Raw genomic sequence first — 13,019 nt, forward strand, 5'->3', positions numbered from 1 at the left:
AATTTCATGGTCAATGTCTTACATATGTTTTATTAATAATAAAACACAACCATTTAAAAAATAAAATAAAATAATTGTGTCATTATCTCACACTTTTAAGTGTTTTTCCTGGTGAATAAAGCTGGGACAGGAAAGCCAACATTTTCATAGAATGACCCAGAAGTAAGATACAGTATATTTACAGAAGTATGTGGACACCCCTTCAATTTAGCGGATTTGCCTATTTCAGCCACATCCATTGCTGACAGGTGTATAAAATCAAGCACACAGCCATGCAATCTCCATAGACAAACATTGGCAGTAGAATGGTCTTACCGAAGAGCTCAGTGACTTTCAACGTGGTACCCTCATAGGATGTCACCTTTTCCAACAAGTCAGTTTGTAAAACACTCACTACGAAACACTCACTACGAGTTCCAAACTGCCTTTGGAAGCAACGTCAGCACAAGAACTGTTCGTCGGGAGCTTCAAGAAATGGGTTTCCATGGCTTAGCAGCTGAACACAAGCCTAAGATCACCATGAGCAATGCCAAGCATCGGCTGGAGTGGTGTAAAGCTCCCCCGCATTGAACTCTGGAGTAGCGGAAACACGTTCTCTGCAGTGATGAATCGCGCTACACCATCTGGCAGTCCGACAGACGAATCTGGGTTTGGCTGATGCCAGGAGAACGCTACCTGCCCCAATGCATAGTGCCAACTGTAAAGTTTGGTGGAGGAGGAATAATGATCTGGGCTGTTTTTCATGGTTCGGGCTAGGCCTCTTAGTTTCAGTGAAGGGAAATCTTAAACGCTACAGCATACAATGAAATTCTAGACGCTTCTGTGCTTCCAACTTTGTGGCAACAGTTTGGGGAAGGCCCTTTCCTGTTCCAGCATGACAATGCCCCTGTGCACAAAGCCAGGTCCATACAGAAATGGTTTGTCAAGATCCGTATGGAAGAACTTGACTGGCCTGTACAGAGCCCTGACCTCAACCTTCGGGATGAATTGGAATGCCGACTGCGAGCCAGGCCTAATAGCCCAACATCAGTGCCCAACCTCACTAATGCTCTTATACTAAATGGAAGCAAGTCACCGCAGCAATGTTCCAACATCTAGTGGAAAGCCTTCCCAGAAGAGTGGCAGCTATTGTAGCAGCAAAGGGGAACCAACTCCATATTAAATGGCCATTATTTTGGAATGAGATGTTCAAAGAGCACGTGTCCACATACTTTTGATCATGTAGTGTATATATCGATTTTGAGCAGGGGTTGGAGCCGGTTCAGGGAACCGAAAACCGGAAAATAACTACATTTTTCAAGGAACAGAATCGGGAATGAAAGTGATCAATACTGTTCCGGAACAGAACCGTTATTTTAAAAGCATGGGAACCAGTTAATAAAGTTATTTTACAATCCAGGGTTGTTTTTTTTGCACCTATGCAAAGCCCTCCCTCTATTTTGGTACCACCCATATGTAGTTTGTTTTTGATCGCAGGTTTAGGGATAGCTGAAGAACTGCAACATTTACCTGGAGCTAACTCTGCAAATAGCACTGCTGGGTGACTTGAAAAGCCATAGTCAATCAATCAATAATAAAGTACTCTTAGTAAAAATTGTCATCTTTAATTTACAATCTGGAGAAACTATGAGAATAGAAAGATTCAGAACTTTTGTGAAACATCACAACATAGTTGAAAATATATGGCAAATAGAAATCAAAACTGGATGGTTTTCAGAGATAGATGTGAGGGGTTGAGGGTAGCTGAAGGGTGGGACAAAAAAACAAACTAAAAATATAAATAACTAATGTAAAATATACAGTGTTCGTAAAATGTATGTAGTATGTATAAGCTGGAAGTAGAAGCCTTAGTATTGTTGTCCATTAGCTTACTCCAATTAGGGGAGGGGTGGTAGGGTTAGAGGAAAATAATACAGAAGGCAAAAATATTTAAAAAAATATATATATATATATATGGGGGATTGGAAATGATGCAGACAAATTACATTGATAGAACCCATAATACAGCTGCAATATTAAAGCAAAAAAAAAGACCTCCCTCTGTCAATCAGAAACTTCTTCCAGTGTCTGCCAGCCAGCTGAATATCTTTGCCAGTGTGTGTCCGTGTAGTATACCTGCCCCTCCCCCTCCAAAGCATAGCTGTAGCCATTTTCTGAAGATTTCTCACAACAACAAGCGTATCTCTGTGAAATGTCAATGGAACACTGAGCCTACAGTACCACGGGCTTTATATTTTCAAAGCCTTTTACATTCAATTCAGCTCGTGTCATGTTAATTTAGCTTTTTGCGACCCACAGAAAAACAACTTTGCAGATAACCACCTCAACATGTTAAATCCTCCAAAAGTTGAGGTGAGAAAGCTGCACGGTGCTTATTATCGGATGTTTTAGGCTACAAAATGTGACTATTTTTATATTAATGATATGTAAGAGAAAGACCCCACTGAACGATTCAGAACATGAAGAATCATATGTCTTGGTAAATGTATTTTAGAACATAAGGAAGTGAAATTTAAATCACCAAAGCGCCCTTTCACCCACAAAATAGGTGGACACCCTACCTAATAACAGTAACAGCACCATCTACTGGTCAGAATATGGTAATATCAGGATGTAGGATGGGACATACACCTAACAACTTTAATGACTAATTTCTCTGAAGAGGGAAAAAAAATCCCTGGGAATACATTACATTAGGATGAAGAGACAATACTCTTAGCCGCAGCTCCATACTTCTTGTCAAGCACTGATACTATATACTTGTTGTTGGGGTGGGATTGGTGTGGGGCGCCTGTGGTTGGCTTTTGACCATTCCTTTGGATTCCTTATGTATAACTCATTATCAGAAAAAAGTTTGGTCTAAATCGGGTGTTAGGTACTATATTTATTGAATATTATATTAATCCTATAAATTAAAAATGGCCAAGTTGGATGCAATAAATTAGCTTAATTTCTCAGAGATCAAATTATATTTCAACAAAATAATGTTGCAGGAATGGTAATGTTATCGGTTTCCAACAGAAAATAGTTCAGAACAATCTGAGATGGTGGGTGTCGAAATCTTCTTGTGCTTTTTGAGGAAAAACGACCCCCATCACTCCTTCAGTGTACTGTAATATGCCTGAGTAGTACAGTGTGACTGTCTGATGATGCTCTTTGACCCAGGAACACACTCAAACCCCTAAACCTTCAGACTGAAGAACATTTATATTGATTGTAACCTTTCTCCTATTCATCCTGTGTGCAGCAGAGAAAACAAGTGGCATCAGTAGTTCTGAGTCACCAATAGCGTAAAAGCTGGTTTGCTGCATACAGACAGAATTCAGATCACAGTCACTCATCAATGTTTAAACTAAGAACTGTCATGATGGTTACAACCCTGTATGGTCAGGACTTTAAAATGGTTTTACCTCTGGAATAATGAACATTAAGAAAGCCTATAGCACATAAATAGACAAACCTAAATCAGAAGCCTATAAGCGTCTGAGAGAATAATTTCATCCACCAACTGGCTCGCTGTCTGTCAAATATATTCGTGGCAGCAATTGAGCCTGTTAGGTTAGACAGAGAAGAACTATTATGAGTTTCGGTGAACAGGTACAAGCATCTCCAATCCCTATCCAGCTGTAAAATATGACAATGTCACAGGCAGGCGTGGCTCTGCTCTGGCAAGCCTTATATCAGAATGAGGACAGGAACAGCGGCAGACAGAGCACAACTGTTGCTCTGGTGATATTTGTCAAAGGGGACACGATTTGCATGAGCTGCTTTCCCATTCAAACCCACAGTGCCACACTAACCTGACTAAGCTGGCCACCTCCACCTAACAGTCAAATCAGTAGGAAACGGGAAGCTCATCACGAAGTCAAGGCGACACGGACCCATTTTCATCCACCCCTTTTCCGCACCCCTTTTCCATTGTTAGGTTTCCATAGTGGACCCATTTTTCTTCATGACAGCTTGCGACTGTTCCAAAACACTTTAAGGTACAAGCAAAACGCTAAGCTAATGGACAGAGATTGCTAATCAAGCTCTGTCCGAGACATCCAACAGGGGGAAAACATCTCCTGACACTGTTTATTTGAACTTAGCCTTGTGGAGTTGGTATGGGAACCAAGCCTAGATGATGAGTAATGTTGCCTGAGACCTGAAGACTTCGTGTTCGATCCTTAAACTAATGACTAGGCTTTAGCTCAGCGAGCTAACAGTTCAGTGCAGTCGACCCGAGTTCAAACCCAGCCAGTCATACACGCTTGCTAGAGACAGCGATTCTAGGTAGTTCAGTGTGGAATAAAAGAAACCGGTAGAGGAAACCCAGCACACAACAAAGAGACCAACATGGCTATCTGGTTTTGTCCACTTCCTTGAGGGCTGACTCTAAGCGTCTTCCAGTAACCTTCCTCCAGCATGATCACATCCTGTGTGGGTCTGTTTGAGACACCTGAAGAGGGTGCAGGGCAGGTCATCCACACTGTGCTGTGTACAGAGTAAATGGACTGCTTTGATCATGTCCAATTCCAAAAGGAGAAAACATCTTGCTTGTCTTTGAGTTAAACATGTACATATTCAGTAAGGTGAATGTATGTGTATTATCTTATTCCATTCCAATGGTTTAGATGTTAAATGTATATCATTTATGCCCTGCTGTTTTTATTTGTTGCTAAATATAGATTGAAGAAATGCACATGATAGGTCACACACAATAGGTACTGTCCATGTGTCAATGTCATCACCTGGGATGTTCATGTGAGAGCTGGTCAGTTCTAGTAGCATGTCTGCTCACGAGGCAGCTTTTTCTGAGTCACATTTCCATTAATGATGGGGGGGGGGGGGGGGATCTTATGCTTCCTTTTGTCCGTCTGTCCGTCTGTCCGTCTGTATGCTGTTCTTCCTTTTGCCCTGGCCTAGCTTATTACTAAGGCACAGTTTTTTCTGGTAAGATCACATGGTCAGGAACAACTCTTAGTTATGCTGCTTTAGTCAAACATATAGCCTCACTCACTGCCCAGCACATTACCAGGGCTCTTTGCACTGGTGTGCTACATTCCTCCCCACTGCTGAGAGCCGCTAGCAGGCAGACCATCCCCTACTGAAGGCCACTCTGTAATGCAGAAAAACACTGGGCTGGATGTGTGAAATACAGTGCATTCGGAAAGTATTCAGACCCCTTGACTTTTTCCACATTTTGTTACGTTACAGCCTTATTCTAAAATGGATTCAATAGTTGTTTTTCCTCATTAATCTACACAAAATACCCCATAATGATAAAGCAATAACCTTTTTATTGTTGCAAACTGAAATATCACATTTACATGAGTAGTCAGACCCTTTACTCAGTACTTTGTTGAAGCACCTTTGGCAGCAATTAGTCTTCTTGGGTATGATGCTTCAAACTTGGCACACCTGTATTTAGGGAGTTTCTCCCGTTCTTCTCCGCAGATCCTCCCTCTCAAGCTGGATGGGGAGTGTCGCTGCACAGCTATTTTCAGGTCTCTCCAGGGATGTCCGATCGGGTTCAAGTCCGGGCTCTGGCTGGGCCACTTAAGGACATTCAGAGACTTGTCCCGAAGCTACTCCTGCGTTGTCTTGGCTGTGTGCTTAGGGTCCTTCACTCCAGTTTGTGTGCTTAGGAACCTTCACCCCAGTCTGAGGTCCTGTGCCCTCTGGAGCAGGTTTTCATCAAGGATCTCTCTGTATCTCTTTGCTCCATTCATCTTTTCCTCTATCCTGACTAGTCTCTCAGTCCCTGCCGCTGAAAAACATCCCCATAACATGATGCTGCTACCACCACGCTTCACCGTAGGAATGTTGCCAGTTTTCCTCCAGACGTAACGCTTGGCATTCAGGCCAAATAGTTCAGTCTTGGTTTCATCAGACCAGAAAATCTTGTTTCTCATGGTCTGAGAGTCCTTTAGGTGCCTTTTGGCAAACTTCAAGCGGGCTGTCAAGTGCCTTTTACTGAGGAGTGGCTTCTGTCTGGCCACTCTACCATAAAGGCCTGATTGGTGGAGTGCTGCAGAGATGGTTGTTCTTCTGGAAGGTTCTCCCATCTACACAGAGGAACTCTGGAGCTCTGTCAGAGTGACCATCGGATTCTCGGTCACCTCCCTGACCAAAGCCCTTCTCCCCCGATTACTCAGTTTGGCCGGGCGGCCAGCTCTAGGAAGAGTCTTGGTGGTTCCAAACTTCTACCATTTAAGAATGACGGAGGCCACTGTGTTCATGAGGACATTCAATGCTGCAGACATATTTTGGTACCCTTCCCCAGATCTGTGTCTCGACACAATCCTGTCTCGGAGCTCTACGGACAATTCCTTCAACCCCATGGCTTGGTTTTTGAGCTGACCTTATTTAGAGTCTCATAGCAAAGGGTCTGAATAGTTATGTAAATAAGGTATCTGTTTTTTATATAAATTTGCTAAAATTTCAAAAAAACTGTTTTCGCTCTGTCATTATGGGGTATTGTGTGCATATTGATGAGGGAAAAAATATTTTATACATATTAGAATAAGGCTGTAAGGTAACATGTAGAAAACGTCTAGGAGTCTGAATACTTCCCGAAAGCACTGTGTGTACTCGAGCATTTTCTATTAAAAGAACCCTTGAGCACCAACATGTGAAGTTCATAGGAGTAGGCTTGCATAGGAGTAGGTTGTTGCATAGGTTGTTGATATGCTCCAATAAACTTCATAAACTTCACGTTGGTGCTCATGGGTCCTTTTACATGGAAATTACCATTGGCTATAATGGGAAATCAATCATAGTAGTCACAAATCAGTTGGGTCACCTGCTACTGTCCTTCCACTGGCATACTGTTATGTTCAGCTCATAACTGTTGGTAAAAGCAAGACTGAAAACAGTCTGGACAATCCCTCCCTCTCAATCTTCTCTCTCTCTAGTCACCTCTCCCAGATCGTACTGACACCTGCCACCTACTCTCTTTCCATTTACTGGAACAAGCATCCTCACCCACTGAGCACCAACCGACACCGGACGTCCATCAACGTTGAAAAGTAGTTCACATTTGGTCAGTACGCCTTGCCCGGACCAAATCTGAACAGGTCATAGACCTCTATGTTTCACAAGTTTGGACAGCACAGAACAGTATGGAAAAGTACAGTACAGTACAGTATAAAGCACACTAGAGTACAGTATAATGTACTATACTGTACATACACTACCAAAAGTATTGAGACCTGCTCGTTGAACATCTCATTCTGAAATCATGTGCATTAATATGGAGTTGGTTCCCCTTTGCTGCTATAACAGCTTCCACTCTTCTGGGAAGGCTTTCTACTAGATGTTGGAACATTGCTGCAGGGACTTGCCTCCATTCAGCCACAAGAGCATTAGTGAGGGGGGGGCACTGATGTTGGGGATTAGGCCTGGCTTGCAGTCGGCGTTTCAATTCATCCCAAAGGTGTTCGATGGGGTTGAGGTCAGGGCTCTGTGCATGCCAGTCAAGTTCTTCCACGGCAATCTTGACAAACCATTTCTGTATGGACCTCGCTTTGTGCACGGGGGCATTGTCATGCTGAAACAGGAAAGGGCCTTCCCCAAATTGTTGCCACATAGTTGGAAGCACAGACTCGTCTACAATGTCATTGTATGCTGTAGCATTAAGATTTCCTTTCACTGGAACTAAGGGGCCTAGCCTGAACCATGAAAAACAGCCCCAGACCATTATTCCTCCTCCCACTAAACTTTACAATTGGCACTATACATTGGGGCAGGTAGCGTTCTCCTGGCATCCGCCAAACCCACATTTCCACTGCTCCAGAGTCCAATAGAGGTGAGCTTTACACCACTCCAGCCGACGCTTGGCATTGCACATGGTGATCTTTTGCTTGTGTGCGGCTGCTTGGCCTTGGACACCAATTTCATGAAGCTCCCGATGAACAGCTTTTGTGCTGAAGTTGCTTCCAGAAGCAGAGGACAGACGATTTTTACGCGCTACAGCACTCGGCGGTCCCGTTCTGTGAGCTTGTGTGGCATACCACTTCGCAGCTGAGTCGTTGTTGCTCCTAGACATTTCCACTTCACAATAACAGCACTTACAGTTGACCGGGGCAGCTCTAGGATGGCAGAAATTTGACGAACTGACTTGTTGGAAAGGTGCCATCCTATGAGGGTACCACATTGAAAGTCACTTAGCTCTTCAGTAAGGCTATTCTACTGCCAATGTTTGCATGGCTGTGTGCTCGATTTTATACACCTGTCAGCAACGGGTGTGGCTGAAATAGCCAAATCCACTAATTTGAAGGGGTGTCCACATACTTTTGTATATATAGTATATCTACTTTACTGTACTGCACTTAACTCTATTGTGCTGTGATGTCTATATTTCACACGTTTAGACGTCTATGATTGGTTCAGATTTGGTCTGGACCTTCCAAATGTAGTCTTGTTTAGAGGCGGAGCTCATTATTATAATAGTCAGTGTGTAGAATAATACTCAGATATGCAAAAGAAGGATATATAGCATATTTCTACCTTTGTGTACATATTTAGGATTCATTACCATGAAGAGAATGATATCCATAATTATGCATTTCTGTACAGTACAGATCAGGGACCCATGATGTAATTCCATTACTGGATGTATATCCACTTCACCAACTGTAGTTCAATAACGAAAAAAGTATGTTTTTATACTCAAGGCGTCATGTCATAGCTGACACCCTATTCTTTCTGCAGACATCTTTTTGAATCTTGATTCAGGGCAGATATTTCACAGTTTTTTGGAAAACGTGGTCACATAAAAAACAGAGGGAGATTTTACCTTAATTCTGATACCAAACTTTGCATCTGCACAGTTCTTACAGTAAATGCGTTTTTGTGAAATGTTGTGTAAATTGTTCAAAGTAGTCCTTGTGAATAGAGTTGTATGGTTTGTTAAACTTTTAGTTATATCATCTAGAATTGCTTTAAATAACAGCTATGATGGTAATAGTAGTACAGTTTGTGTAATGTTTTATTTAGTAGAGGATTTTTCAGTTCAGATTTTCTAATTAAATTGCATATAGTCTATAAAAAGTACAGCCATTGCTCAAATTCTGTGGTAATAGTTTTTTAAACGAGAAATCAAAAGGGCTGTGTGTAACCAACCACACGCATGCATGAATGCAAGAGGAAGTTCCCTATTGGTCAAATTCTATATCCTACTGTAAATAAAACAAATTGTATTTATTATGGATCCCCATTAGCTGCTGCCAAGGTCCGGCAAAATTAAGGCAGTTATACAATTAAAAAAATATTACAATACATTCATTACAGAATTCACACTATACTAAGTGTGTGCCCTCTACTGCTTGCATCAGTTACCTGATGTGGAATAGAGTTCCATGTAGTCAAGGCTCTATATAGTACTGTGCGCCTCCCATAGTCTGTTCTGAACTTGGGGACTGTGAAGAGACCTCTGGTTGCATGTCTTGTGGGGTATGAATGGGTGTCTGAGCTGTGTGCTAGTATTTTAAACAGACAGCTCGGTACCTTCAGCTTGTCAACACCTCTTACAAAAACAAGTAATGAGGAAGTCAATCTCTCTTCCACTTTGAGCCATGAGAGATTGACATGCATGTTATTAATGTTAGTCCTCTGTGTACATCCAAGGGCCAGCCGTGCTGCCTTGTTCTGAGCCAACTGCAATTTCCCCAAGTCCCTCTTTGTGGCACCTGACCACACGACTGAACAGTAGTCCAGGTGCGACAAAACTAACGTCTGTAGGACCTGCCTCATTGATAGTGTTGTTAAAAAGGCAGAGCAGCACTTTATTATGGACAGACTTCTCCCCCATCTTAGCTACTATTGTATCAATATGTTTTGACCATGACAGTTTACAACACAAGGTTACTCACCTCAACTTGCACAATTTCCACATTATTCATTACGAGATGTAATTGAGGTTTAGTGAATGATTTGACCCAATTGCAATGCTTTAGTTTGAAATATTTAGGACTAATTTATTCCTTGCTACCCATTCTGAAACTAACTGCAGCTCTTTGTGTTGCAGTCATTTCAGTCGCTGTAGTAGCTGACTGAAATGGATGACACAATAGCGTTGTGTCATCCGCATACATAGACACACTTGCCTTACTCAAAGCCAGTGGCATGTCGTTAGTAAAGATTGAAAAAAGCAAGGGGCCTAAACTGCTACACTGGGGAATTCCTGCTTCTACCTGGATTATGTTTGATAGGCTTCCATTAAAGAACACCCTCTGTGTTCTGTTAGACAAGTAACTCTTTATCTACATTATAGCAGGGAGTGTAAAGCCTTAACACATACGTTTTTTCCAGCAGCAGACGATGATCGATAATGATCGATAAAGCTGCACTGAAGTCTAACAAGACAGCCCCCACAATCATTTTATCATACATTTCTCTCAGCCAATCATCAGTAATTTGTGTAAGTGCCGTGCTTGTTGAGTGTCCTTCCCTATATTCGTGCTGAAAGTCTGTTGTCAATTTGTTTACTGTGAAATAGCGTTGTATCTTGTCAAACACCATTTTCCCCAGAAGTTTCCTAAGAGTTGGTAACAGGCTGATTGGTCGACTGATTGGTCGACTATTTGAGTCAGTAAAGGGGGCTTTACTATTCTTGGGTTGCGGAATGACTTTAGCTTCCCTCCAGGCCTGAGGGCACACACTTTCTAGTAGGTTTAAATTGAAGATGTGGCAAATAGGAGTAGCAATATTGTCATCTATTATCCTCAGTAATTTTACATCCAGATTGTCAGACCCCAGTGGTTTGTCATTATTGTTGATAGACAACCATTTTTTCACCTCTTCCACACTGACTTTACAGAATTCATTAAGGTGACCTGCTAAAAAGTATTATATAGTGTGTGTATCCCTGAGGATGCCAGGTGTTGAAAAGTCCCAGGCTTCCCAGAGTCCTTGGAACACTGAGAAAGGTCCCTAACCTAGCCAATATTGATAACATAATGGATCTCACCAGTAAATTGGTAGGCTTATTTTCCAGAAATTAACAACAGAAATGGGCTATTCAGCACAAACCCTATGTGATCATCAATATGAGTCTAGCCTATTTATCACCAATGGCAACTGTAACGTGTTCAAGAACTGATACCTTGAGCTATTGCTTGATGAAGGCTAACACCATGGCGCCACTTCCTCGCAATATTACGTAATTTCACACTTTTCTGAATAAACTGTTTCTCAGAGTAGCACATCAACAGCTAGCAGTAAACCTTGCCAGACTGCAGCCAAATTCAAGTTAGCCTTATTAACTGGGGTGCACTAAAGTGTTTTCTTTTGCAGGCCATTGGTAAACAAGTTGTGGTGTTCTCATCAACATTTCGCTGTATTAGTTGGTGGTCACGAAACGGGGTCAAGGTTATGTTATGTTGCATTTCCAGGCTTGACTATTTTAGTAATTTAACACGTCCTTGCCCTACTAGGTAGCCGCTTAATCTTCGACTGACAAAAACACCTTTGCCAGCAATTGCTTTAACGTCTCCTCATGTCATGTCACCTGACCAATATGGCACAACTCAAATGGATACTTCAACGGACAGGTAAATATCACAATTATCAAGAATAACACATAAATCTTACCAGCTGTTCTTCCTCTTTGGGTAGCGAATTTGATCTTGTCTTTCCGTGAGATTTCAGGGAGTAGTCCAGTCCCCTTTAGGCAATAATTAGAGAGCGCAAGCGGCAGTGAGTGCGGCTCCCTGCGTACGGTAGCCTATGCTGTATCTGGCTACTGACAGAGAGGTAGACTTGGCTACACACAGCTCTCATTCTCCGCCTCTCAGCATAACCAGGCATTCAGTGCACCAACCTACTCTGCTGTGATGCAGAACTTGGATAAGCAAGCCATCTACAGGGCAGTGATGGTAGGCTACAGAAGGTTTGACTTTCACCACTGATTTTCTAGCTGGTGTATGGTGCATTTCATTATGGGGAATAACGTCATCTAGTGGCTGACAACTACATTTGGAATGTCTGCCAACAAAGTTGTACAATTCAATGGCTAGATAGAAAAGGGTTCACTATAAACGGGCATGCCCAAGACTAGTCCTTGATCATGACTCTGAGTTCCATTACATTACCCATAAGTAATTGGATGAAGACGTCTTCTGTATGGGAGAGTTTTGTTAAGAGCAGCAACACTCAATTTGAACATTAACACCAATCGCTTACGGTACTGTTTTGGAAGCATAGGGACCTTATCTTTAATATCAGCGAGAAAGTATTTTCAAAAAACAAAAAGTTACATTCATACACACCTTGATAGGGTTAGTGTTCCCACACGGCCATATCGCTATGTTACAGTGATTGTTTATGGAAGACAAGAGTCGGCAACCTGTGATAATTAGCTATCTAGCATGCCCCGAACACCTGTGTGTCAGTGTAACTCGGGAAGAGTAGCGGAAGTGTAGTTTCGTCAGATGGAGGCACTCATAGCTGTTTAGATGGATCTTTGCAAAACTGCTACAAGTGTATATTTTTTATTTGAAGGATTCTTTCTCGATGATATAAAGAAAAGGGCCATATGTTTCAAAAGTCGTATCACAAGCAATGATGATTGACATTTCTAAACGTAAAACACAGTGTCGGGATTGTAGTCCACATGAGCCAGTCGTGGGTGAAGCCAATGGCTATAAAAGGGAGTAGGCAGAATGCCGCCTAGAGTTTTCGAGAGGTACTCCAAGACTAAAGAACCAACTTCTATACAACCCACAGAGAACATCCGGAGGCACAGTTGACAACAACTGTTGTTCAATATTCTCTGCGATGTCCTCAACACGCCGTGTCACTGTTCGTCTTGACAGCGAAACATTTTCAAACAGCTCTTTATAGTCGGGGCAAAGTATTGCAGCAGTCAATTAACCATTATTTAATGAATTCGCCTTCAGCGAATGGCTTGCAATGTTTAGCAATATTGTGGGACAGTACATAGCTAGCTCTCGCAATTCCGTCGTTTGCTGAATGCTTTTTTTGTGAAAGGTCCTTGCTGCTTTTGCAACTGAGAAAGCAACTCTTTCGATGCA

General features: G+C 42.2%; 1 protein-coding gene across 4 annotated transcripts in view; it reads right to left on the minus strand.

The window, feature by feature from the left end:
• Positions 1 to 12,409, minus strand: part of LOC139576649 (phosphatidylinositol 4-phosphate 5-kinase type-1 beta-like) — a 94,195-nt gene extending 81,786 nt beyond the window's left edge. For 2 of the 4 annotated variants that reach the window (XM_071402955.1, XM_071402958.1), the window contains exon 1: positions 11,578 to 11,896. The gene's annotated coding sequence lies outside the window, so the exon portion shown is untranslated. Of the gene's footprint in view, positions 1 to 11,577; positions 11,897 to 12,254 lie in introns of those variants that run through there. The other 2 variants (XM_071402957.1, XM_071402959.1) reach the window with 2 other exon arrangements.
• Between the last annotated feature and the right edge of the window lie 610 nt (positions 12,410 to 13,019).

This window comes from Salvelinus alpinus, chromosome 5, assembly GCF_045679555.1.
Source record: "Salvelinus alpinus chromosome 5, SLU_Salpinus.1, whole genome shotgun sequence".
In the NCBI taxonomy this organism is placed as follows: domain Eukaryota; kingdom Metazoa; phylum Chordata; class Actinopteri; order Salmoniformes; family Salmonidae; genus Salvelinus; species Salvelinus alpinus.